At 45.6% G+C, this 23,829-nt stretch overlaps 1 protein-coding gene across 4 annotated transcripts in view; it reads right to left on the bottom strand.

Moving 5' to 3' along the window:
• The window catches only part of TBL1X (transducin beta like 1 X-linked), a 200,208-nt gene extending 184,515 nt beyond the window's left edge, over positions 1 to 15,693 (bottom strand). The window contains exon 1 of one of the 4 annotated variants that reach the window (XM_075428220.1): positions 15,605 to 15,693. The gene's annotated coding sequence lies outside the window, so the exon portion shown is untranslated. Of the gene's footprint in view, positions 1 to 14,970; positions 15,059 to 15,604 lie in introns of those variants that run through there. The other 3 variants (XM_075428236.1, XM_075428227.1, XM_075428243.1) reach the window with 3 other exon arrangements.
• Positions 15,694 to 23,829: the final 8,136 nt, after the last annotated feature.

The following is a 23,829-nucleotide window of genomic DNA, read 5'->3' as shown; positions in this document are numbered from 1 at the left end:
CTTCACATCAAATTTCTTTTAATAAATATCTTCCACTAAACTCGTCTCAACTAGCATTCGCACATCTCTAAGGTATGGGGGGGGGGGAACAACCAAAGAAACACCTCCACGCCTGTGTAATTTGCATATCATTCTTACATAGTAAAGTTCATGATTTGATACTACTCATTTCTAGATACTCCTACACATAATTAATATGTAAATCTGAGAAGCATGTGGGGTTTTTTTTTCTTTTTTATTAGGTCACTATACCTCATATTCTTGCTTCTTCAGGGTTTTTGTTTGTTTAAGCACGAACAGGGTTCCGAGTTGCTACTACTTCAAGTACAAAACATGTTTTCACGATTTTCAAGGTAGGAAATCTTTGTAATAAATACTAAATCAAACAACCACTACATAGTAGTACATCTTCCCACTACATCAAGTGTTACATTAAATAAAACTAAACATATATGGGAAACAAACTTGTTACCAATGTACAGTAAGGACCCCCTAACTTCATTACAAACCATACACCACCTCCACGGAGTCACCCATATTTTAAATGTGAGAAACTGCTTCTGATAATCAGGACCAAATTTTGCCCTTTCAAGAAAGACATGTAGATGGAAAAAAACCCCATCTATATACAGACTGACAGTAGTCACTTCGTAGGATCTTTTTCTTTAAAATACTTTTAAAATGCTACTTTATTTAACTTCAGGGAAAAAGAGGGAGGTCATCTTCTGTTGTCAGAATGTTACGAGGCACCTCTGTATTAAGACTACTTACTTATTCAGGTGCTAAGCAGCCACTAATTCCTCTGATTTCAACTGGAGCTGTATATAGTCAAAGCTTCTGAAAAACAAGCCACTTCTTTAGGTATCTATATTGAAAAATGTTGGTCTCTTAAAGTACCCAGCTAGTACATGTTAGAGACACAAACTATTAACAACATAATCAGCGTGAGATACAGGCAGTATACAAACAGTTTTGAGCGCCTGTCATAAAAGCACAGAAATAATGAGGTGCAGGTAACCTTAGTGTTTACTTCCATTTAGGTTAAACTTAACAGTCTGATGTCGCCTGACAGCAACCCCAAACAACCCCTGGCTTTAGATCCAGGTCGCTACACGCTGAGAGCAGTACTTTGCTCCTAAAAATGCAGTCAAGAGAGGGATATTACCATGTGTTTATCCAAGTTGCTGGTGGTCTAGCTGAAGTAGCCTACTGCTCTCTGGAAAACTGCTCAATGCCTCTAAACACCAATTAGATGAAGTCACAGCCATGCAAGAAAGTTTTAAGCAATTAACTGCCTTTGGAAAAAGAAAATGTATAGTCTGAATTGCCTTTTGCATTGCATATGCTAGGATGGTCTTAAGACTGAAGGTAACAGCTGTTATCTCAGTGGGACTGTCTTGTTTTTTTGTGTCATAATTATACCGTAATATTTCTGGAGGGCAACAAATTTTGTTTAGAAAGCAGAAACAATAACAAGTTGAGCTAGGTGAAGTCACAGTGACAAAGCAAGCTACTGGAGTGACAAAGTGGCATTACTCCACCACTTGCGAAAAACCAATAATGGCACACATAGCATACAGCTTTAAGAAGCCCAAGAAAGCAAGCTTCAGGGAAGGAAATCACATGTGTACAAACACCGATAATAAATAATAATAAACAGGAGGTCTGTTCATTACATAATGCAGAACCTGGAATAAATCATTATTCATCTGCCTGCCTGCTCAGTCTGTATTTTAGTGCATGCTGCAGAAAATAATTTCCAGTATTAAAAAAAGAAAAAAGACATGCAGGTGGATGGCTTTGTGTATCTGATTTCATCAGAACTCTGAAACGTAAGTGCTGGAAACCAGAATAATCAAATGAAGGACTACAAAGCAGACTAAACCCACTTCAAAAATAAATGAAAAAAGTGCACGTGCATACACGCATTACACAGAAATCACAGAGGGACTCATCATCAGCTCCTTGAGCCAAAGGTTATCATGCTGAAAATAGGAAACCTAGTTAGCAAAAATAGTTTGATTACGTGACTTTTCCTTTGGAACAAACTTGCAAGAAGGAAGGAGTCAAATTTTTGTCGTCCTTTAATAGGCAATTCTTGGTGAAAGTGTAGCAACAGTTGTAATTTTCAGTACTTCTAAAAATGCCATATTCTAAATACAAAGTACTGTTAATCTTTATTCTTACGCACATGCACAAAATGGTAAAATACAGTTTATTACATTTCAATCTAAGAGATTAACACATTGCTATTTATTTTTATTGGCAGCGTGCCCAAATACCCCAGATCTGCAAGACTGATAGCAAAAAGGAAAATATTTCAGGCCTCAAAGAGAGCAGATCTATGGTTGCCTGGAATGTGTAAACAGCCAGGGCCTGTTTTACTGCCCACCCCCACTCTCACCATACACACCTCCTCTACCTAAACCCTCCTAACACTAATTTAAATTTAACATGGAGTGCTGCTCTCAAGCAGAGGAGACAACAGAAATGTAGTAACATCAAATAACAAAATATCTGACATTTAAAGATGTAAGAATTTCGATTTACTGAAACACGACGGTACCATATAAATGGCTGGAGTTTGAAACAAAACCAGCACCACATAAGACCCCTCCAAAAAAGAAGAGAAAAATCAGTTGAGCAAGCTTGCTATGTGACACACCTGATAAAACACGAACTCGGAGAATCCAAATGCTCCTCTCTAGATTATTCTTTGTGCAACTAAAGATCAGCCAGATCTGTGTTCTGTCAGAGAATACTGATCACAGCCCTACCAAGAGAGAAGGGATATTTTCATAAAAATCTACACAACAAAACTGATGTCAAAATTTAACGTTGGTATAAATTACTTTCAGTGAAGTAAAAGATTGTCACTTGCGTAACGATACATACACCCACAAAGCAGTAAGTCATAAAAATAGGTATCATCACACCCTGAAGAAGTTAACAATATCATTAGATCAGTGCTTTTTAATCTCTTTAATACTGTGGACCTATAAAGATACCTTGCACAGTGAATTTGAACAGACTGACAACAGACTTCCCTTTTTTCCCCCCCACAACCAAAACAGTCCGTGTGTCCCCTGGCAGCCTGCAAGTCACGGTTTGAAACCACAGAATTAAAGAACTGGTAAATATTAGTGCTGTTATTTACCTAGTAGCTTTAGTCTTCAAAAACAAACCAAACAAGAATGCGCAAAAAAAAAAAAAAAGGCAATTAAAACATCTGCGCAAATGGCTGTGTATGATGGGAAGCTCAGAAAACCTCAGAGAATAAAAAGGGAAAACTTGAAAAAAATATATAGTATAGTACAGAGTCAGGCACTGAAAGGCAGTTTCATAATGTTGTTTATAAATAAAGGGTCACACAGCTTTCATACTTTTACCGTCTTTTAATTTCACCATTTTTATGAATGCATTTGGCTAACATTCAGAAGAACACAATAATAGAATAATGAGGGTAAAACGCTGGCTCAAAGGAGACACAAGCAAAAGGTCTGTGAGTAGGATATTTGTGAACAGCTGAAATCAATAATAAATTCAACCTAACCAAATGTAATGCATACAAACAGAAATTAAAAGACTGAGGCAATTGGCAAATACATAAATGACATTTCAGGCCACTGGGCATACTTCCTCACATACGTTATCATGTTAACTAGGCTGGCAAGACATTCTCTCCACTTGAGACGCCAGAGAAACAATCATATGTATCTCCTAAAACAAAAATAACAACCAAGACAATGCTAACAGTATAAATAATTATATATTCATGTAAAACAACTATTTGTAGAGTGTCTGAGTCATCAAACAAAAGAAGTCTGAAAATTTATTTTTAAGGTTAGAAAAATAAACTTCGTGTTCCTTTTGCATAATTTTCCTTTATCCACAAAGCAACTACGCCAGAGAAAAAACAGTAAATTAAAACAAAACACATACACCACATCACAGTACACAGACATACCCGTTTTAGGGTTTTTTTTTCATTTAGGAGCAGTGAGGCCTTCCTACTTATTCCTATGGCTGGCATCTAATATGCAGGATGGAGCCTTGCGCTAGGCAGTGGCAGGCTTCCACCTTCCAGCTGAGCCTCGCTGATGCCGCCCAAGCCAGCTGCAGGGCTCACACCGCTGGACCGCTCTGCTCAGCTGGCAGTGACCAGTCGGCCAAGGGAGGCTTGGCGCCGCGACCAGTACGAAGCAGTGAGGCCCAGGCTGCTGAGACTCACTGCAGAACGGACTGGAGAAAGCACAGCCCCAGCCCAACGTACAACACGTGGGGTACACCTACTGCTGCGTGCGAAGGCTGGCACACGATCTAAACAGAGGCTATGGCATCTGCAATCCTGACACAAGAGACAAGCACCAGGTGCCGGACTTGACATGTTGGGTTTTTTATATGGCAGGTCACAGCTGGCAGAACAGTTTTGAGACTATACATGATCTAGACAGACAATGACAAGAGCGTCCTGCTGCTGCCTACCACAGAATCATAGAATCCTAGGTCAGAAAAAACCTCTAAGATCAAGTCCAACCATCCGCCCAACAACACTGTGCCTACTAAGCCATATCCCAAAGTGCCATATCTACACGTTTTTTTGAACGCCTCCAGGGATGGGGACTCTACCACCTCCCTGGGCAGCCTGTTCCAATGTCTGACCACTCTTTCAGTAAAGAAATTTTTCCTAATATCCGATATAAACCTCCCCTGACACAACTTGAGGCCATTGCCTCTTGTGCCATCGCTAGTTACCTGGGAGAAGAGACCAATATTGCCTCACTACAACCTCCTTTCAGGTAGTTGCAGAGAGCGATAAGGTCCCCCCTTATTATGGTATGGTTATTATGGTACCAATAAGGTACCAGTTGCTTTATGGGTGGCTGCTGCTAGGGTTTCTTAGACCTTTTGATGTGGGCTGGCCTGAAAAACTAATGGCACTAGACTGAAAAAAGTCACAGGTTTCAAGCATCCATCTAAGGTGGTCACTTGTCAGCACATGTGTTTGGAACCTCGAACTGCTAAGTCTTTCACTTTAAACCGCAAAGCATCAAGCCTAAGCAAATTTCAATATAGCCAACACAGCTCCTGCACGTTTCAAAGAAATTGGGCTCTAAATCTCGATTTTATGTTTGTCAGCTACCGAAACTTCAAAGAACATTGTGAGGATTCGAGTAAGAATGGTATTCAAAATAGATCGTGGAAGTTATGCCATATAAAAAAAGACTACTTATGTCAGCTATGGGAGAGGAGAGGGACACTGCAATCTCTGTTCCATTACAAGAACACTGTCTCAGGACTAAAGCTAAAATCAGGCATGTCATCCATCACTTTAAAAAAAGGCTCAGAAATGTTTACTTAATCAGTCAAGAATCTGTGCTGCCATCATGTAAGGCCTGATCCTAGAAGTCTCCTGCACACGCCAAATATGTTTTTTGCAGTATCAGGCCACAGCTACAACTGGATTTGTTGAATGTTCAGAACACAAAATTATAATCAACTCTGTCCCTGATGGCATCACCTGTGTATTGTGGAGCTGACAAAAAGAAAGGAAAACAATGAAACACAGAAAATATCCATTAAAATGAAACCTCTTCAACTTTACCAGAAACTCCAAAAGTTTTCAGTGGGCTGGGGGGGGGGGGTAAGTTGGGAAAAAAAAGAGTTTATAAGTGATTATAAAAAGGTTGGAAAAACCCAGAGGCAATCTCATACTCTAAACCCAACTCTGTTAGCCAAGAAACTAACTTGCAGATAAATGGAAGATTAACAAATTAAAGAAATCACTACTTCTGATTCTAAACTCACCACCAAAAGGGAGATAAAACTTTTTTCCATAATTTTCTTTTGACACTTTGATATCCTAACTTATAATTTGATGGAAAACAGAATCGTACTTCAGTAAGTAAAATTTTACATTCACACTTTTTAATAAACTAGCAACAAAATAAATTCACAAAGTGTTTTGATCGTTAAAAATCTTCAAAACCAGTCATTAATAAAATCTTCGTAGTAGTTCTGTAGGATGGTAGGCAGATAGATCATTTACATTCCACTAGAAGTATCCAGCTGTGGAAAGGAGTGCTCTATCAATTTCCTTGCAAAGATGTTAAGGAACAGATTTTTTTCTTTTAATAGATATATATTCAAATTTACTTCAAAAAAAAGTATTTCAAAGTACAACAATCTCATGGCAATATGACAACAGGAGCAAAAAACTACTGAAGTATTCACTGTAATTATCTGAACACTTTTTAAACAAGTACGGGATACAGGTCACTATATATATTTCTAGTAAGAGGAAATTAATTTTCTTTCTTCCACATTGGACTCCATGTACATGAACTCCTGCTATGCGCAGCACACCTTATCTACAAAGCCACCATTCACTGAGTATGATCAAATTGACAACACATAATTGCATTTAACGTGTTTCCATTACAGAACACAGAACCCTTCCATGTTTCAAGTGGGGTTTTTTAACCCAAAATACATGCTGTTGGTAATCTAATAGATACCATGAAGAATATATTGCCTACCCTAAGCAAAACTTAAAATAAAAAATTTAATCCAGCAGTAAGCAATTCTACATACAAAAACACGCAAAACATTTGAGAACACATACACAAAGCCACTGTTGTAATCACAAAATAACATGAACATATAGAAAATACCCACATATCACATATATTACCTCTATAACACTGAAGAAACACACAGAAATAAGTGTTCTGAAGGCGCATCACCTCAGCCAAGAAAATAAAAATACTGTTCAGAAAATTCCTAAAAGAAAAATCTTCATTTTCTACTTGACAGTCAGCAGGTTAAAACCGGTGTAGCCTAGCTTTTGAGATACCCTACTCCCACTCTTCCTCCTTCCTGTAAACTGCCCAGCAGGGCCCAAGCTACATGCCATTTTTTATCTAACCTCTACCCAGGGTTACCAGACTAGGTAGTAACGACACGACAGTGGTCTCCCAGAACAGTTGGTTTCATTCATCAGCAATGAGAGTAATCATTATGTTAATACAGTAATAGGTTTGAGCTGTATGTAATAAACAGGTTCTTCCCTTTCACTCTTAATATTATATTTAGGGCCATCCTTTCAGCTTGCCTTATGTTTTTTTCCAAGCACATAAAATCCTGTGAGAATGAAGCTGGATGAATTTTTACGATACACTGTCATGCACTACTTTTAAACTAATTGGCTCATTTAAATTAACTGGTTATGCAAGATACTTATTGATACAAGCAGAAATATCAGAGCTGAGCATGTTTGGGGTTTTCGATATAAAAACAGATTCCTACAAATAGAAATCAGCATTGTTAATGAGTTATAACACCATCCACCCAAAAAAAACAGTAATAGTCAAAAACGGAAATAAAGAAACCTTGAATACCTTTCACAGAATGACACAAAATCTGTCTTGTGAACACGATGCCATGTTAGTAAAAATGTACCTGTTTCTGTTCTTTACTTTCATTTTTGAAAACTGGGATAGGAAGGAAGAAGTGTTCCTCATCAGAATAATCCTCAGGCCTGCCTTTTATCTGTGCCTTGCAGATTACAGTTTTCATTTAAAAAACAACAAAACAAAAAAACCCCACCATACTACCTACATAAAACTACAGAAGCTCATACAATAAAAAAGGACAAAACTCAGTCCGAAAAGTAGAAAAAACACAGCAGTCAACGTTCAGCTACAATGAAAGCAAACTGAGCACATGTAATTGGTAGCATTGCCAATACCTTCTAAACAAAAAAATAGAAAAGATTCGGTGTGTTTCAAGCAATTGCATAGCCAAACTTATTCCTCCACCTCTAATTCATGTGAGCATGTAAACAGGCACTAGAAGAGTTAAGTTTGTTTTGTGACTGTAAAAAGCAGCACACAGATATCCTTGGACACTAATCCCCACAATATGAACAGGCACTGTCTGTGCTTAGATTCTCTGCCCTACCCCATGATGCTTTTGCATCAGCAAAGCTCGGCCCTGTCTGTGGAGAACGCTTGCGAAGATGGTAATTTCGTCTTGATCTCTCTGTTGAGATCGGGGTTTAAATTGTATTTCTATGAGCAACCAAAACCTGAACAGAATTTAAAAAAAAAGGAAGAAAAAATAACAAGATTATCATTTGAACTTTGAATGCATCCCTCGGCCACATAAGGTACCCCAGATGTTGTCTCCTGGTCTCACAGAATCACAGAATGTTCGGGGTTGGAAGGGACCTCTGTGGGTCATCTAGTCCAATCCCCCTGCTGAAGCAGGGTCACCTAGAGCAGGCTGCACAGGACCTCGTCCAGGCGGGTCTTGAATATCTCCAGAGAAGGAGACTGCACAACCTCCCTGGGCAGCCTGTGCCAGTGCTTCGTCACCCTCAGAGGGAAGAAGTTCTTCCTCATGTTCAGACGGAACTTCCTGTGCTTCAGTTTGTGCCCGTTGCCCCTTGTCCTGTCACTGGGCACCACTGAAAAGAGTCTGGCCCCATCCTCCTGACACCCACCCTTCAGATATTTGTAAGTATATATTAGGTCCCCTCTCAGCCTTCTCTGCTTCGGACTAAACAAGCCCAGCTCCCTCAGCCTTTCCTCATAGGACAGATGCTCCAGTCCTCTCACCATCCTCGTAGCCCTCCGCTGGACTCTCTCCAGTAGCTCCTCATCTTTCTTGAACTGGGGAGCCCAGAACTGGACAGAGTACTCCAGATGGGGCCTCACTAGGGCAGTGTAGAGGTGAAGGAGAACCTCCCTCGACCTGCTGGCCACACTCACCTTAATGCATCCCAGGATCCAATTGGCCTTCTTGGCAGCCAGGACACACTGCTGGCTCATGGCTAACTTGTCCACCAGCACTCCCAGGTCCCTCTCTGCAGAGCTGCTCTCCAGCAGGTCCACCCCAAGCCTGTACTGGTGCATGGGGTTGTTCCTCCCCAAGTGCAGGACCCTGCACTTGCCCTTGTTGAAATTCATCAGGTTCCTCTCTGCCCAACTCTCCAGCCTGTCCAGGTCTTGCTGAATGTCAGCACAGCCTTCTGGTGTATCCACCAGTTCTCCCAGTTTTGTGTCATCAGCAAACTTGCTGAGGGTACACTCTGTCCCTTCATCCAGGTCATTGATGAAGAAGTTGAACATGACTGGGCCCAGTACTGACCCCTGGGGGACACCACTAGTTACAGGCCTCCAACTAGACTCAGCACTGCTGATGACAACCCTCTGAGCTCTGCCATTCAGCCAGTTCTCAATCCACCTCACTGACCACTCACCCAGCCCACACTTCCTGAGCTTCCCTAGGAAGATGTTATGGGAGACAATGTTGAAAGCCTTGCTGAAGTCGAGGTAGACAACATCCACGGCTCTCCCCTCATCTACCCAGCCAGTCACACCATCGTAGAAAGCTATCAGATTGGTCAAGCATGATTTTCCCTTGGTGAATACCACCACGCTCGCTCAGCTGTACCCACCAGCACAGCACCCACTCCCGACTTTGCCGCATTGCAGCAAGCACATAGTTAAAGGGTGCATTCCACCTCTGTCTTCTTCCAACACGGGACATCCAGCCTGACCCAGCCCTACACACGTCTTGTGGGCTCTGCACCACCTTGGGTGCTGCTGACTGGAGGCTGAAATCTGAGCACATCCTAGTTCAGGGTTTCAGTGCGTACCCGTCACACTCCAGCACTGTTCTCCAACCTCAGGGTGACTCTTTTTTCTCCACAGCTACTTTTTGGACTACCTTACGGCTATCTACGTACGTATACGGAGGTGCACAAGAACACACATCAGACAATTAGTGTAGTTCATTTTAAACAATATTTGTGAAACTGATTACGGGTCAACAATCCCAACTGAGACTATGTGCTAACAGAAGTCTTCATACTAATAGCTCTCTGGACACGCACAAATCCTCTGCCAGTAGCAACTAGACTAAACCCACTAGCACAGACAACAAGCGACTCGTAGCAGCTAAATGGCACTGAAACTATCATACAGTTATAACAATTCGCAGTTGTAAGTTACCAACCTACACAGATTTGAAAAAAATCCGTATTTTTACTTCACTTTGTAAAAATCTCATGTACGTACTAACGGTACACTGTGAAGGTCTTTTGGAAGAACGTCTTTCCAATGATTTTGCTGTAGGCTACAGGGTTGTGTTCAACTTGGCATAGACTCATCAGTGGACATTTCTAAGCAGGAAATACAACAACAACTATATACATGTTAATCATAACAATGCAACAGCCTCTTTTCAGTGGTGCTTTTGTAAGACGATTATTCTGTTCAGAAATATAAATCGTAAATAGTTGGCTTCACTCTTAAACTATGGAGAATATTCTACAGTCTCCATTCAACAGCAGAGGATTAACGAAGACCTGATGGTGCGACACAGCAAAATACAGCAGAAGCCAAAGTTGTACATCCAGTGCAGTTTGCTGCCATCGAAAAGGAGCACAACAAATGTATTATGCTGCAGAATAACACAGGGAATCTATCCACCAAAACAAAATCCTCCTTGTTTTCCTGCAGATAATGTCAAAGGATATTTTCTGAGTATTTTTAATGCCCAAGAGAGAAATGCTGCTTCTTTGCTGTATCAATAATTTATTGCATGTATGGGAAAGTTGTGTTTCAACCGGCGAAAAAAAAATAAAATCACATTTGATGCTACTACATCTTTCCACCTAACAAAATTATGATTTTGTGTGAAAAAATGCATTCTAAACTGACTACATAGCAGTAAGAGGTTAAACTATAACTAAGAATTAGGAGATCAAATGAAATTTAGGTCAGTAAATGCAATCACGTTTTCAATGGCAGTGGAGCAATGTACAGAGTAACCGTTACATATTAATGCAGAACACTGCTTTTTAAAAAGCCTTGTTTCACCCTCCAATGGCAAAGACAGACAATAAAACTTTGCACTTTAATAAGACAGAAGTATTTTGATGAGAGTGTATATATAATTATTACACATTATTAGTGCTACTCATCTCTTCATAAATAGGCCACAAGTCATGTCATCTAAGCATCAAGCTGCACTGTTTTGTCCACGTGCTTAGTGTACTATGTAACTTCTCATAGCAAATGAGTAAGATTCAACACCCAAGCCAAACTGCATGTATGCAAAGCACTTTGCTAAAATATGAAAATAATTGCTTCTTCATACTACAGTACTATCGTCACAATTTTGTACTGCGTGGATACTAGAGGGTTCTTGGCATAAAGTTCCATTGTAGCTTCATATAAAATTATGAATCTCTACATGCACTCCAATTTAAACAGGACAAGCAGACATGTACTGCTTGTCCATACTCCAAATAGAGAAGGTCAAGAATTGGGGTTAAACACTGTGATTCCCCTTTTATTGCATAAAGTCAACAAGATTATAAAAATGGAAGTCAAACCGTCAGACGTGCTTAACCCCAAGCCTTTCTTCCTACTGCAGTCATACCAGCAACCCGGAGTGAAGAAAGGGACTGGTGGCCAGGACCTAGGCAGAGGACTACAGAGGCAATATACGGACTGCATCTACACCCATAAATTCTTCTCCCCTCAAACAAATGACGAAATCCAATACCTGCTGTGAGAGTCCAATATTTTTAAAGCATAAATACCATTTAAGCTAAATACAAACACACACAAGAAAAGCGATGCAAGATGTCTGTCCTCCTTATCCTTCAAAAACAGCCATGAATCCATGTTAAAATAGCTTTCCGTTAAGCTTGCAGAAGCAATTTTCTGTATTTCTACGGCATTATTAAGTATTAGTAACTAATATTTATAGATTTCTTTCTCGGATAAGATCTCTACACAAGAAGAAAACTGGCAAGAGACTATGACTTTGTCTTACGAGATTGAATATCCTTCTTTGATTCCACCTAGTTTTCACACAGGCCTAACTTCGGGAGGCTTCTTGTGTTTGTAAAACAAAATACCGTCAGCCTTTCTTAAATGAAATTCCATTATATTAATGATCATACTGCCACCAAAAAGAAACAAACAAAAAACCCCACAACACCCAACCTTAAAATATTCTCTTGTCTACCAAACAAAATAAAAACAACCTAAGCCCCATTTCTTACCCTTGGATGTTTGTTTCAGAATCATTAAAATGACAGATTTTGTACTGACAGGAAGGCTGCTTTTCCTATGTACAGTCGTAGTTCCAATGTTTTTGTTTAATTTCAACCACCTTGTCCAAGTAGGCCATTTGGTAGAAACCTATAAATGGCACCCAGGGGGTCTGGGTTCTTGCTGTAAAGAGGTCAGCTATTTCCTCCTAACTAAAAATAGGCAAGAGGAGGGAGGGGAAGCAGGAATGGAGTTTAATTTAGCAGCTGAAAAAGAGTTTACAAAATTACTTCCATCTTGCCTTGTAATGAAGATTATGAAAAAAAGGAACGTGCCCTCAAGAGTTACAAAACCTCGATCGTTTTGTAGGTAGGCTGGTGTACATAACCTAAAATAATGCTAGGAATTATGAGAGTAATAGTAAAGAGAAGGCAGGGTACGGAAAGCAATGGGATACCCGCACCCTCTTTGCACAGAGCAGCCCCATTTACCAGCAGCAGCGCTGCCAGGTGTTAACAACTCGCAGCTCTCCTACCAGCCGAGGTCACACTGTTGTCCTGCAGATAAGGCACTACGATCAGCTGCTGTTCCCCTGAGTCAGTTTTTTCCACCATTCACCCTCCTGGCTTTTTGTCTCCCTCACTCACTCATATTACAACCTTTTCAGGGCAAGAACCATCATCCACCATATTCCCAAAATGGTCCTGATTTGAATGCAGGCCCCCTGGCACTACCAAAGCACAAACAACATCGGTTCAACACCGACTACAGCACAAATTCTAACGCCGGACCGGAACAGTAGCTGGCAGAAAACAGCAAGCGCTAACATCATCAAAGCACGTGCCCACCCACCATCCACAGCAACCGCCATGCTAACACCGGAGATGGGTTTTCCAGACCCATCTCCACGACGAGCCAAATTCAGCGTGTCACCAAATCCTCAGCGTGTCACACAGCTGACTTCTCTCAGCTGCCGAGAAACAACATCCCATTCACACTGAAGGACATTTTCCTCTATCCCCCCCTCGGCTCTGAGCTTGGGGACATAGGCCAGGCACAGCACGTTGGGCACATCAAGTGGACAACGGGTCTGCTTCTGGGCACATCGTCACCAAAATGGGGAAAGCCCATCTGTACACCAGTGACAGGACCAAAACTGGGCAAACTGGCAGAGCAGAAGCTCAACAACTTCAGGCACACATACGTCCCCCTTCCCTATCAAGGATTTATTTTTGCTCTTTCAGTACTCTTGTTGTGGAGGAGACTTGCCACCCGCCGAAAGCGGAACCAGAAGCAGACCTCACAGCCACGGTGTGGCAGAGGACATGGGAGTTACCTTCCTCCATGAGCTGGGGGAAGGGCAGAGGGCACACTCAGGTGACAACTCATCTGCAGAGAGGGTTTTTTTCGTCCTATGAGACTTGGACAGTTGTGTAGTTGCCAGTGTTTACACATACGTGTAATTTTTAATCCTCTTTGCTTCCAAAACACACTTTTTCATCTTAGGGGGAGAAAAAACAACCTTGGTTGTTGCTTAGCTCGCTGAAGGTGTTAAACTGAGACGACTACGGAAGCTCTGTTCAAATCTCCACCGGTTTTACCATTATTGCATTGCAGCCCGAGAAAGGTTTAACGTATTTTTAATGTGATAGCATCCTCCCCCTCCTGCTTTCCTTTTCCTCCCACCCCCTCTACAAATCTTCTGTTGGAAAGCTTCCCTTTTTTACTATCACTGTCGTTGAGATCTTGCAACTATTATCCATAACTGTTCAAAAAAAAAAACACCAACCACCAAACAACCAAATCAACGCCGAAACACACTAGGACAATCCTGCTCTCTTGCCAACAACATCTGCTACCACAGAATGAATGTATTTACTTCAAAACCTGCCCAGTGTCTCTGCATATGACAGTACGCTGGCTGTGGGACAGGAACAGGCCTAAACCCAGCATGTGCAGCCTCACAGTAAGCAAGGTACATTACGTTAAACCTCGTACGTGCCACACCAGCAGTCTCAGTTAAAGGATCGCTAATAAACGGGCTAAGGAAGAAAGACACGACATTGTATTTGTCATGAGTAAGGACCTTGTATTTATTACCTGCAATCAGATTTCCCTCCGGCACAATGTATTTATTTTCATACTATTAGCCTAAAATAGCATTCTTGAAATTTTAATTTTACACTCCATTTTATTCGAATCGTCACTTGAGGAGCGCTCTTTTCAGTGGAGCCCTTCGGTTTTCTGCACCATTATGCTGCAATATTTTCCTTTTTTTCGGGCAAGGCTCAGTGAGCGCCACCAGGCAGACCGCTTCCCCTCCCCCACCGGCACACACACTTCCAGACTCGTGTGTCAGGAAAGGAGAAACGCCGTACAAACCCTCGTGGAGAAGAGCAAGAGACATGTTAGGACAACATAAAGGAAAGCCTTTATTCAGCCTGAACACAGACTTTGAAAAATTAATAGGCAAGCCTAACTTTTAGGGTGTGGCTTTGTGGGGGAGGGGGAGGGAGTTCCCCCTTTTTGTGCTGTGCAGGATGCCTACTCGAGAACCCAACAACATATAATTAAATAGGTCAGGGGTCACTCGCCTTACCCCGCACCGAGCCGCGCACCGCACCGCGCCGCACCGCCCGACCCAGCCGCCGGGATCAAACCAAGCCGCACAAAATGGGGGCCTGGGGCTGGGCGCGATGACAGGCGCCGAGGAAAAGGTGCCCGCCGGCCTCCCCCTTCCCCCCGGCCCTGCCCCGGCGCCGGGCCCGCAGCCGGCCGGTGCGCAACAGGTCCGCAGCCCCGCCGAGCCTTGCCCCGAGCCCCGGCGGGCTCCCCCGGCCCGGCAGCACCGTCCGTCCCCGGGGAGAGGAGTGGGGGGGGTAACTTGTTTACCTACTTGGAAGCAAACTTCGACGTGCGGGAGCGATCCGCCCCGCCGCCCGCTGCCGCTTCGAGCCCTGGCGATGAATGGGATCCCCTCCCCCACCCGGGCTCTGCAAACTCCACACTTGAGCGTGAATACCTCGCGTTCTCCCCCAACCCCCACCCCGCCGAGCACTTCCCCCCCTTGTCTTTTTTTTTTATTTTAAGAAAAACAGTACGTTACAGTATTATCTCGGAAGGGGGGGGGGGGGGGGGGGGGGGGGCTGCTCCAGAAACCGCACCCCCACCCGCCGCCGCGACGGCAGCCCCGCACACGGCTCCACGGCCCAGCGCTCCCGCAAGAAAGAAGCGAAAAAAGCCCAAAAAGCCGAACAGACCCCCAAAACACCCGGGTTCCACAAAAACTTGGTCCTAAGCCGGAGGCGTCCGAGCGTCCCCCCCGGCCCCGGGCGGCTCGGCTCGCCGAGGCAGGGCGGGGGGCGGCGGGCCCCAGGCCCAGGCGCGGCTCGGGGGGCTGCGCCGGGGAAGGGCGTTTGTCACCACCTCGGCGCACGTAAGGGAAAGGAGGGAAAATAAATTAAAAAAAAAGAACCAGAAGAAGGGGGGGGAAGGGTCCCCGGGATGAATAATCCGCCTCGGAAACTCACCTCGCTCAGCGGGCGTTACGGGCACCGCTCCGGCGGGGGAGAGCCTCAACTTCTGCGGGCGGCGCCGGCGGAGACTTTCCCTCACTTGCGGCGCATGGTGCAACCCCGCTTCCCCCGGGGTCCCGGCCAGCCCGCCAGGAGCCTGTAAATCCCCCCTCGCCGCCGCCGCCGCCGCCGCCGCACACGCCTCCTCCCCCCCACCCCCCCCCCCACCCCTCCGCGCGCACGGGCGGCACAAGGAAGTCCCGGAGAGTGGGAAGGGGAAAACGGAAAGTTTTGGGGCGGAATGGCGGTCAGGAGGTGCCGCCGGCGGGGGGGGGGGGGGGTGGGGTGCCGGGGTGGGGGGTGGGTAGGTGTGAGGACGCGCGGCGGCGGCGGGAGCGGCGCTGAGGGGAGCGGGGCCGCGCCCGGGACCCACCGCCGCCGCCGCCGGGCGGGAGGGCGGAGAACACGGGCTGGGGGGTGGGGTGGGGGGAAACCAGGCGGGGACCCTCGCGCTACCTCAGGCGCGGGCGGGTGTCCCCGCGCGGCGCCCGCCACCCGCTCCCCCCACGCGGTGCTTTCGGTGCGGTTGCGTGCTTCAACGCCAAGCGCGCGCGTGGTTGCGACCGTTACGGAGCGCGAGGCCGCCGCCGGCGCGCGGGCCTGCGGGCAGCCCCCCCCCCCGGCACCCCGTGCGGGGTGCCGGGGGGGGGGGCTGCCCGCAGGCCCGCGCGCCGGCGCGTCAGCGGTAACTCGGGGAGGGGGGGGGGGGGCTCGGCGCCCGCCGCTTGCCTCCCCTCCCCCCCTCGCCGGGCGGATGATGCAACGCGGCCCGGCTCCATGTGCTTCCCCTCCCCCCCCCCCCGGGCCGGCTCCTGGGTTTCTGGGTTGTGCGTGTGGTGGGTGGTTGTTGTGTTTTTTTTTTTTTTATTTTTATTTTTTTTTCCGCCTGGAGGGTCACCCGGCGGCTGATTGATCCTCCTTTCGGCCTGCCCGGTCGCACCCGGTGGTTGGAAAGTAAATAACGAGGTGACATCATTACCGCGCCGCTCCGCAGCGCCCCCCGCCGCAGCGCCGCTACCGCGCGGCCCCGAGTAGCTGCGCACGCGAAAAATCCACGCCGGCACCGCTGCCCCTCCCCCCCCCCCGTCCGCGCCGCCGCCTTCCCCCCCAGCGCGGCGGGGCCCTCCCCCCCCCCCCCCCCGGCTTCCTCGTGGCTAATGTCACGCGAATAATGAGATTATCTGGACGTTTCCCGGGTGTCTGCCGCGGTGGGCTCGGCCCGGTGACAGCGAGACCTGCGCGCCCGCAAAAGCCATATTTATTATCATTTTTTTAATGACCTTTCCACTTTTTTTTTTATTTTATTTTTCGGCCTTATGGTGACACCGAAGGGAATTTCGTGCCCGTCACGGTGTTGTAGCCCGAAGGCTACGTGTGTGCTGTCGCCCCAGCTCCCGCGCAGCGAGCGCGATGTCACCCAAGGCAGCGCGACAAAGGCCGTCACGGCGTAGGCCCGCGCGGGCACGGCGAGGAGAGCCCCGCGACGCTGGGAGATGCCAGCACTGGGCAGGCACACGGGCAAATGCCTCCCACTCTGAATCAGCTCCCGCTCCCCTTCCTTTTCTTCCGAAAGCAAAACCCACGTTAGGTTTTTGTTACTTCACCATGTAAACAAACAAAAAAACCCCTCCAAATTTGTAGGGAGGTGGCACTGAATTTTTAGTCCTTGTGCTTTTTGTCCATTTACTTTCTTTTAAAGTGCTGCGGGCTTACAGACGAGGCAAACTCATCAGAAAACGGTCCCAAGTCGAGACCTGCATAGCTCAGTAGCTTTAAGCTGAAAGAGGGCAGTTTTGGATTAGGTAGAAGGAAGAAATTCTTCACCATGAGGGTGATGAGGCACTGGAACAGGTTGCCCAGAGAAGCTGTGGCTGCCCCCTCCCTGGCAGTGTTCAAGGCCAGGTTGGACGGGGCCTTGAGCAACCTGGTCTGGTGGGAGGTGTCCCTGCCCACGGCAGGCAGATTGGAACTGGATGCCCTATAAGGTCCCTTCCAACCCAAACCATTCCATGGTTCTATGATTCCGAGGCTTGGTCGCCCAGCAAGGAGGCTGGGACTGTCCCCACTCCATCTGCCTCCTTCAGAGCGCTGTGAAGCTCTCAGCCCCTCATGGCCGCTCAGCCTGGCCAGGCTGGCCCAGCTCTGGGGTCTGAGCGGCAGGGACGCGCCGGGGCTGTCCTCAGCAGCAGTCTCCGCTGAGGGCTGGCATCGTGGCTCTATCCCAGCGCAGCCCTCCAAGCCCTCTGGTTGTGAGTTTGCGCTGCTGAGGAGCAGCACGTGCTCATCCCACGCCGCCTGGACTCTCCGGCCATGCTGCCCACCGCAGCGTCCAAACCCGCGGCTCAGAAATTAAACTGCAACCTCATACGTCTGTGCCCAGCGGCGTCCGAGCGGCAGCCACGGCAGGGATGGGCTCGGCAACGCTGGGAGGGCGGGCAGGCTGCCGTGAGACCCTGGGGAGACGAGGTTAAACGTTGATGTAATGCTTGCCGAGAACTTAAAATGAAGTCTGTCAAGGAAGGCGCTTTTTGCAAGCCGTGCCTGGCTAAGGGGAGCGGCACAGAGCCCATGAGAAAGACTTGGGTTTTTTTCAGTTCAGGTGAAGAAAACGCCAAATCCAACCCTATAAAGTGATGGTAGAGCAAAAGGCAGAAGGGTGCTCCCGTGGCCGTTACAATAATTTTGGCCCTTGTGTGACAGAAGGCTCCAAAGCGACCACGTACAAAAGAAACCACCAGGTTTCTGAGAGTCGTGTTTTTTCCGGTTTCATGACTCGTGACGCAGCGACGGTGATCGGCGGCAGTGCTGCTGCCCTGCGGCTCCGAACGAAGGGCGTCAGAGCTGTGGTTTCTTACCCTCATTAAAATGGAAACCCAAACCTGAAATAATCAAAGTCGAGGGCTAGCAGGGTTGGCCTACTGTGGAGATAATGGGATCATAAGACAAAATATTTTGCGTTTTAAAAGATGAAAGCCATTGTTATTTTTCTAGTGCTTCATCGTCCTGTATTGTGTTGGTAACTGTTTCTAACTATGTTTTCCCCTCACACCATGTTTTTCTGTCCTCCGACTATACAGATGAAAGTAAGTTCTCTTGAATAAGTGAATCATTAAGAAATGAATAATTGGTTCTACTTTTACGTAGCTGTAGTTAAATAATTCTCCTCACGAAAAAAGCCTGAAATACGGATTAATTATTCACTCCTGTTATGAACTGTAAAAAATGCAGAACTGCTAATCTGCTAATTGCATTTTTAAGAGAATTAATATACAAACTTTTGGTACCATAGTGAAAACTGAACTGGTGTATTAACTTGAATAGATGCCTCAAGACTATTTGGGTACAGCTGCAGCATGCAATTCTTATGTTGCAATACGCAGACATTCTGTAAACTGAAATATCACATGGTAGGCACTGGTTCTGCAACACTTAGAAATATGTCAAACAGAAATGCCCAGCTTTCCTATGACAAGTTACTCTGCCAGACAACTCACGGTGGGAAAGTAAACACTTTTAGCACATCATCATCATCATCATCATCATCATTATTATTATTATTATTATTGTTAAGCACATCTGCAACGGCAAGCTTTGATTTCTATTTTATGAGCACCTTTACAGTATTTTATATTTTTCAGATAAATGTTCTCATAGAGTTGCTCGTGTGAACCACCGCTCCGCAGCATCAAAAAAAGGTTTCTCATTTAGCCACTTGTTAATACCAAGAGTTTCAATTTTAAAAGGAAATTCTGGTTGACTAAGATATTTTCAGGAATTGAGACCATCGCTGTATTTTTTTTCTTCACATATTACTTCATTGACATCTTTGGACTAGACTGAAATCTTTTGCTTAATTCACGAGCACTCACGCAAGCAGACCTCTTGAGTACAACAACGTTACCAAAAATCAAAAAGCAAAGGGGGAGACCTCATCTCAAAGTTTTTGGAAAGCAAAACTGTCAAAAAAGTTTTGATTTTCCAAAGCAAGAATGGTCTGATCCTTTTTCTATCCTCTCCACCCTTTTTCTCTCCATGGTTTTCTTCACGTGGCTTGTAATACCTGCACTTCCTAGCAATGTTTTTTCATCCACCTTCTTGAGATGTGAAGACCTAGACTCCTTGGTCTCTAACAGGAATTCAATCTAATCTGATAGGAATCTAATAATTTCTGGTAAGAATTTTGATGCTGTTACACTGTTGCAAAGGTTGCAGACCAGGATGCACTATTCATAGAATCATAGAATCATAGCATGGTCAGGGTTGGAAGGGACCTTAAAGATCATCCAGTTCCAACCCCCCTGCCGTGGGCAGGGACACCTTCCACCAGACCAGGTTGCTCAGAGCTCCATCCAGCCTGGCCTTGGACACTGCCAGGGAGGGGGCAGCCACAGCTTCTCTGGGCAACCTGTTCCAGTGCCTCACCACCCTTGAGGTGAAGAATTTCTTCCTAATATCTAATCTAAATCTTCCCTCTTTTAGTTTACAGCCATTCCCCCATGTCCTATCACTACACACATAGTTTCTTCCCCGTGCCATCGTACGATCAATGCCCACCTCCTGCAGCTCAGGGACACTGCATGTTAGGTAGGCGTTATGCCGAGCTTGTTTTCGCTTCTTTATAGAAGATGATTACAACGTATTCAGTGATTCTTCCAAAGTGCAGTTGCAAAAATCTATATAAGTTAGGGAAACACCCCTATTTACTATATGGAAGATATTGTTTAGTACGTGGTATATGTGTAATTGTTATTACTTAAGAGTAAAACCAATCAGAAACTTTGATGTACGTCATCTAGACTCCTCTGATCTATTTAGTGAGCTGACACGAAGGGCTAAGCTAGCTATATTGGTCCCTTAGGTTCCTCGGATGGAAGAGATATATTTCTATGTTACTCTAATTTACTCTTAGAGACAGTTTGGCCTCCTGCCAGTCTGGGACAGAAAGGAGAGGGAGGTGATCGTCTCTCTCCTTGTCTTCCCTCATCCATGCCGTGTTGCATGGCCCCAGCTGTGCTGAATTAGTGCCTGGAACAGCTTATGATTTCAAGCCTTTTTTCCTCCCATGAAAGATTTTAGAAGAGAAAGTGGTTCCACCTAGGAGCTAGCTGCAGAGAGTGAAACACCTGGGGAATCAGCAGGATCAGATCTGCGGAGAAGCCGGACTTACGCAGAGGTTGTGCTATGGATGTGAGAGATGTTAGCCATGTACCATCTCCCTTAGTTGCTGGGGTGTTCTGGAGGTATCCGAGTCCTGAGCGCCGTCTCGGTGCTGTCGGGTGCCTCCCCGTGTCCCGTGAGGACAATCTCACCCTCTGCGGCAGGAGCAGCCCTGATAGCACGCTTCTCAAAGTGGCTAAAGCAGGGTGGGAACCGGGCACCTACCCCTGGAGAAGATCTCATCTCCCTGAAGAGTTCTGGTTAATACAGATGATAGAAAGAGCCCAGTGGGGACTTTGTCAGGGAAGCCTGCAGGCGAGCCCAGTCCCTCGCACGAGGAGCGCGCATGCCGAGCAAGCCAACACGAGTTTCATGGAACAAGACGTGGCCGCGTCTAGATAAGCAAGCAGCTCGGCGCAGGTGGGTGGGATGAAGCAGTGGCTGCAGGGACCAGACGTGTTGCACCAGCATCAGCCTCCAGATGCCTCTCGGGGCTGGGGGTGCCCAGCCCCAGGCTGGTCCCGCAGGCTGCCTGGCGGTGGCCGGCTGGAGCACCTTGGGCACGCTCCGGAGGGGCACCAGCTGGGTGAGCTTCACCCGAAGGGAAAGCAGTTCTTGTGCTCAGAAACGGCTCTGCTCCGCGCACCAAAGGGCAGCACGGGGCGAGAGTCAGGAGCGTCGTTTCAGAAGTGCGGTCCTGATTCAGGCTAAGACTGGTGTAGATGCAGGCCGCGGTGGTTCCCTGTTTCTATGCACATTGCATTGTGTAGTATTTTACACGTTAAAAGGTTCCTCTTAGTTTAGTGGGATTACTCAGGATTGAAAGTGTGATTCACTGTTGTAAAACGTAAGATATACGGATTGCTTCCCTTGCTAAATGCAAAATACTTTGTTCAAGATCTCTAAAATGGCTTTTCTTTACACAGTCTCTGTAGCTACTGAGGCACACAAGGTATGCTGCATCATTTCTAGATGTGAGCTGCTGGTTTTGGGAACAATGAATAGAGGGGTTAAGGTTTCTAAAGAAATGCATATGCATGATGCTAATGCTGGCAGAAAGCTAACCTGACTGGGAGCACCTCCTGTGGTGCCACAGCCAAAAGAGCTGCTGTGATTACTGGGTACGCAGAAAGGGATGTGCAAGGAAGGAGAACAGAAGTTATACTACCTCTCTGCGTGGCACCGGTGGTGTGGCTGCTACTCGAGTGGTCCCATTCAATTACCTGCACTTCAAGAAGGATGATGACAAATTGGAGGGGCTACAGAGAAGCGTACTGATAATAACAAAAGGATTGGAAAATGGCTAATTTTTAAAGATACTGATCTCTTTAACTTATCAATGAAGTAACTCAACCCTGTAGAAGAACAAATGTGTGGGAAAAGAGCTAGCAGAGGACTCTCCAACCTATCATACAAACATAGGGAGATCTGCAGCTCGAAGTTACAGACAAAGTGGCAGGTTTTTAAGGACAGAAAAAATTAACCAGTGGAACAACTGGTGTGGATATTCTTTAACTGCAATCTTAAATCAAGCACTGCTACTGAGTTTCAAAAGACACTGAGAAGTCCTATGGCCCATGTTATGATGTTATATGCTTAGAATAAACAATCACAATGGTGCTTTCTAGCCGTAAAATCTTCAAATACAGACTTCTGAGAAGAGGTGCTTTGGAGAACCCAAAAGTCTGGTTGGCTAAGCGTTTGCCTATCAGTCTATTGAATACATATTTCCATTAAGACTGTTGCTGATGTCCTGACAACAGAGTTTTACAGTGCCTTCCCAATTTATACACGCATTATTTCTACAGGCATGTGCAAAGTTACTCTCTGTCTTTTTTTTAACAGGAATAGCTTTGTATAAAATAAACATTTTCCCTGAAGTTTTGGGGTTTGTTTTTTTTTTTTTTTGTATTCCAAAAGTTTTCTCAAGGACCTTTTCCAAGAAAGAGGAGAAACAAAGAAAAGTGTAATAACCAAACCCTTCGCTCTAGCAGTAAACCAAACTATTACAAGGGTAATGAGTCAGACCTACTTTTAAGTCTTAATTTCCACGTGGCTGTAGTCGACTTCATACAGTTTACAGCCTCTATTCACAGGGTCCACTGCTCTACATGGACATGAATAAAAATGCGTGAGAGGGAGAAGAAACTCAGCTCATTTTCTATGATTAAATTTAAAATACAGTACTAGTAAATGTTTAAAAGACAGTATTATGGTATTCAACATGCAGTAAAAATTAATATTTAAAAATTCAAAGTATGCTTCCTAATTCCACGCATTGGCCGGCTGTATTTAAAAACTGGGTATTTAAATTAAGGCATTCAGGTACCAAATCTATTTTTAGTCTCTGTCTTGTTCCCCTTGAAATCAGCAGTGGTTTTGCCACTACTTCAATGGGAGTATAATAAGGCCCTCACTTTCAATACCTTGTAACTACCGGAAAAACAGTGGATACAATAGGGATGAATGCACCTCTAATAAGTAATCTTTTTTTGTATTATTGCAGTTCCTCAATAACACAGAAAGGCATTTGAAAGACTGAGCAGCGATGGAGAAACAGGTTCAATAAATCAGTACAAATCTCCATTACAACCAAAGCGATTCCGTAATTCTTTACTGTCTTTGCTCTCAAATCAAGTATTCCTACTTCATCTGTCATTGCTGCTAAGTGAGGTTCCTTCCTTCCTTCCTTCCTTCCTTCCTTCCTTCCTTCCTTCCTTCCTTCCTTCCTTCCTTCCTTCCTTCCTTCCTTCCTTCCTTCCTTCCTCCCTCCCTCCCTCCCTCCCTCCCTCCCTCCCTCCCTCCCTCCCTTCCTCCCTTCCTCCTTCCCTTCCTCCCTCCCTCCCTCCCTCCCAGTCACAGCACAGATCTCGTTGCATGAGCCCCTCAGGCAGCCTATGTTCGCTGCAGCCCCACACCACATAGATGCGACGGTTCCTCCTTTTCATTGAACCCTACACCGCTGATTTTTTTCTCCCTAATTTCAGCATTTCCTGTAACGTTGGTATTAGAAACACAAGTTA

Source organism: Opisthocomus hoazin, chromosome 1 (genome assembly GCF_030867145.1).
Source record: "Opisthocomus hoazin isolate bOpiHoa1 chromosome 1, bOpiHoa1.hap1, whole genome shotgun sequence".
Taxonomy (NCBI): Eukaryota; Metazoa; Chordata; class Aves; order Opisthocomiformes; family Opisthocomidae; genus Opisthocomus; species Opisthocomus hoazin.
This window is presented reverse-complemented; position numbering and strand designations above follow the sequence as displayed.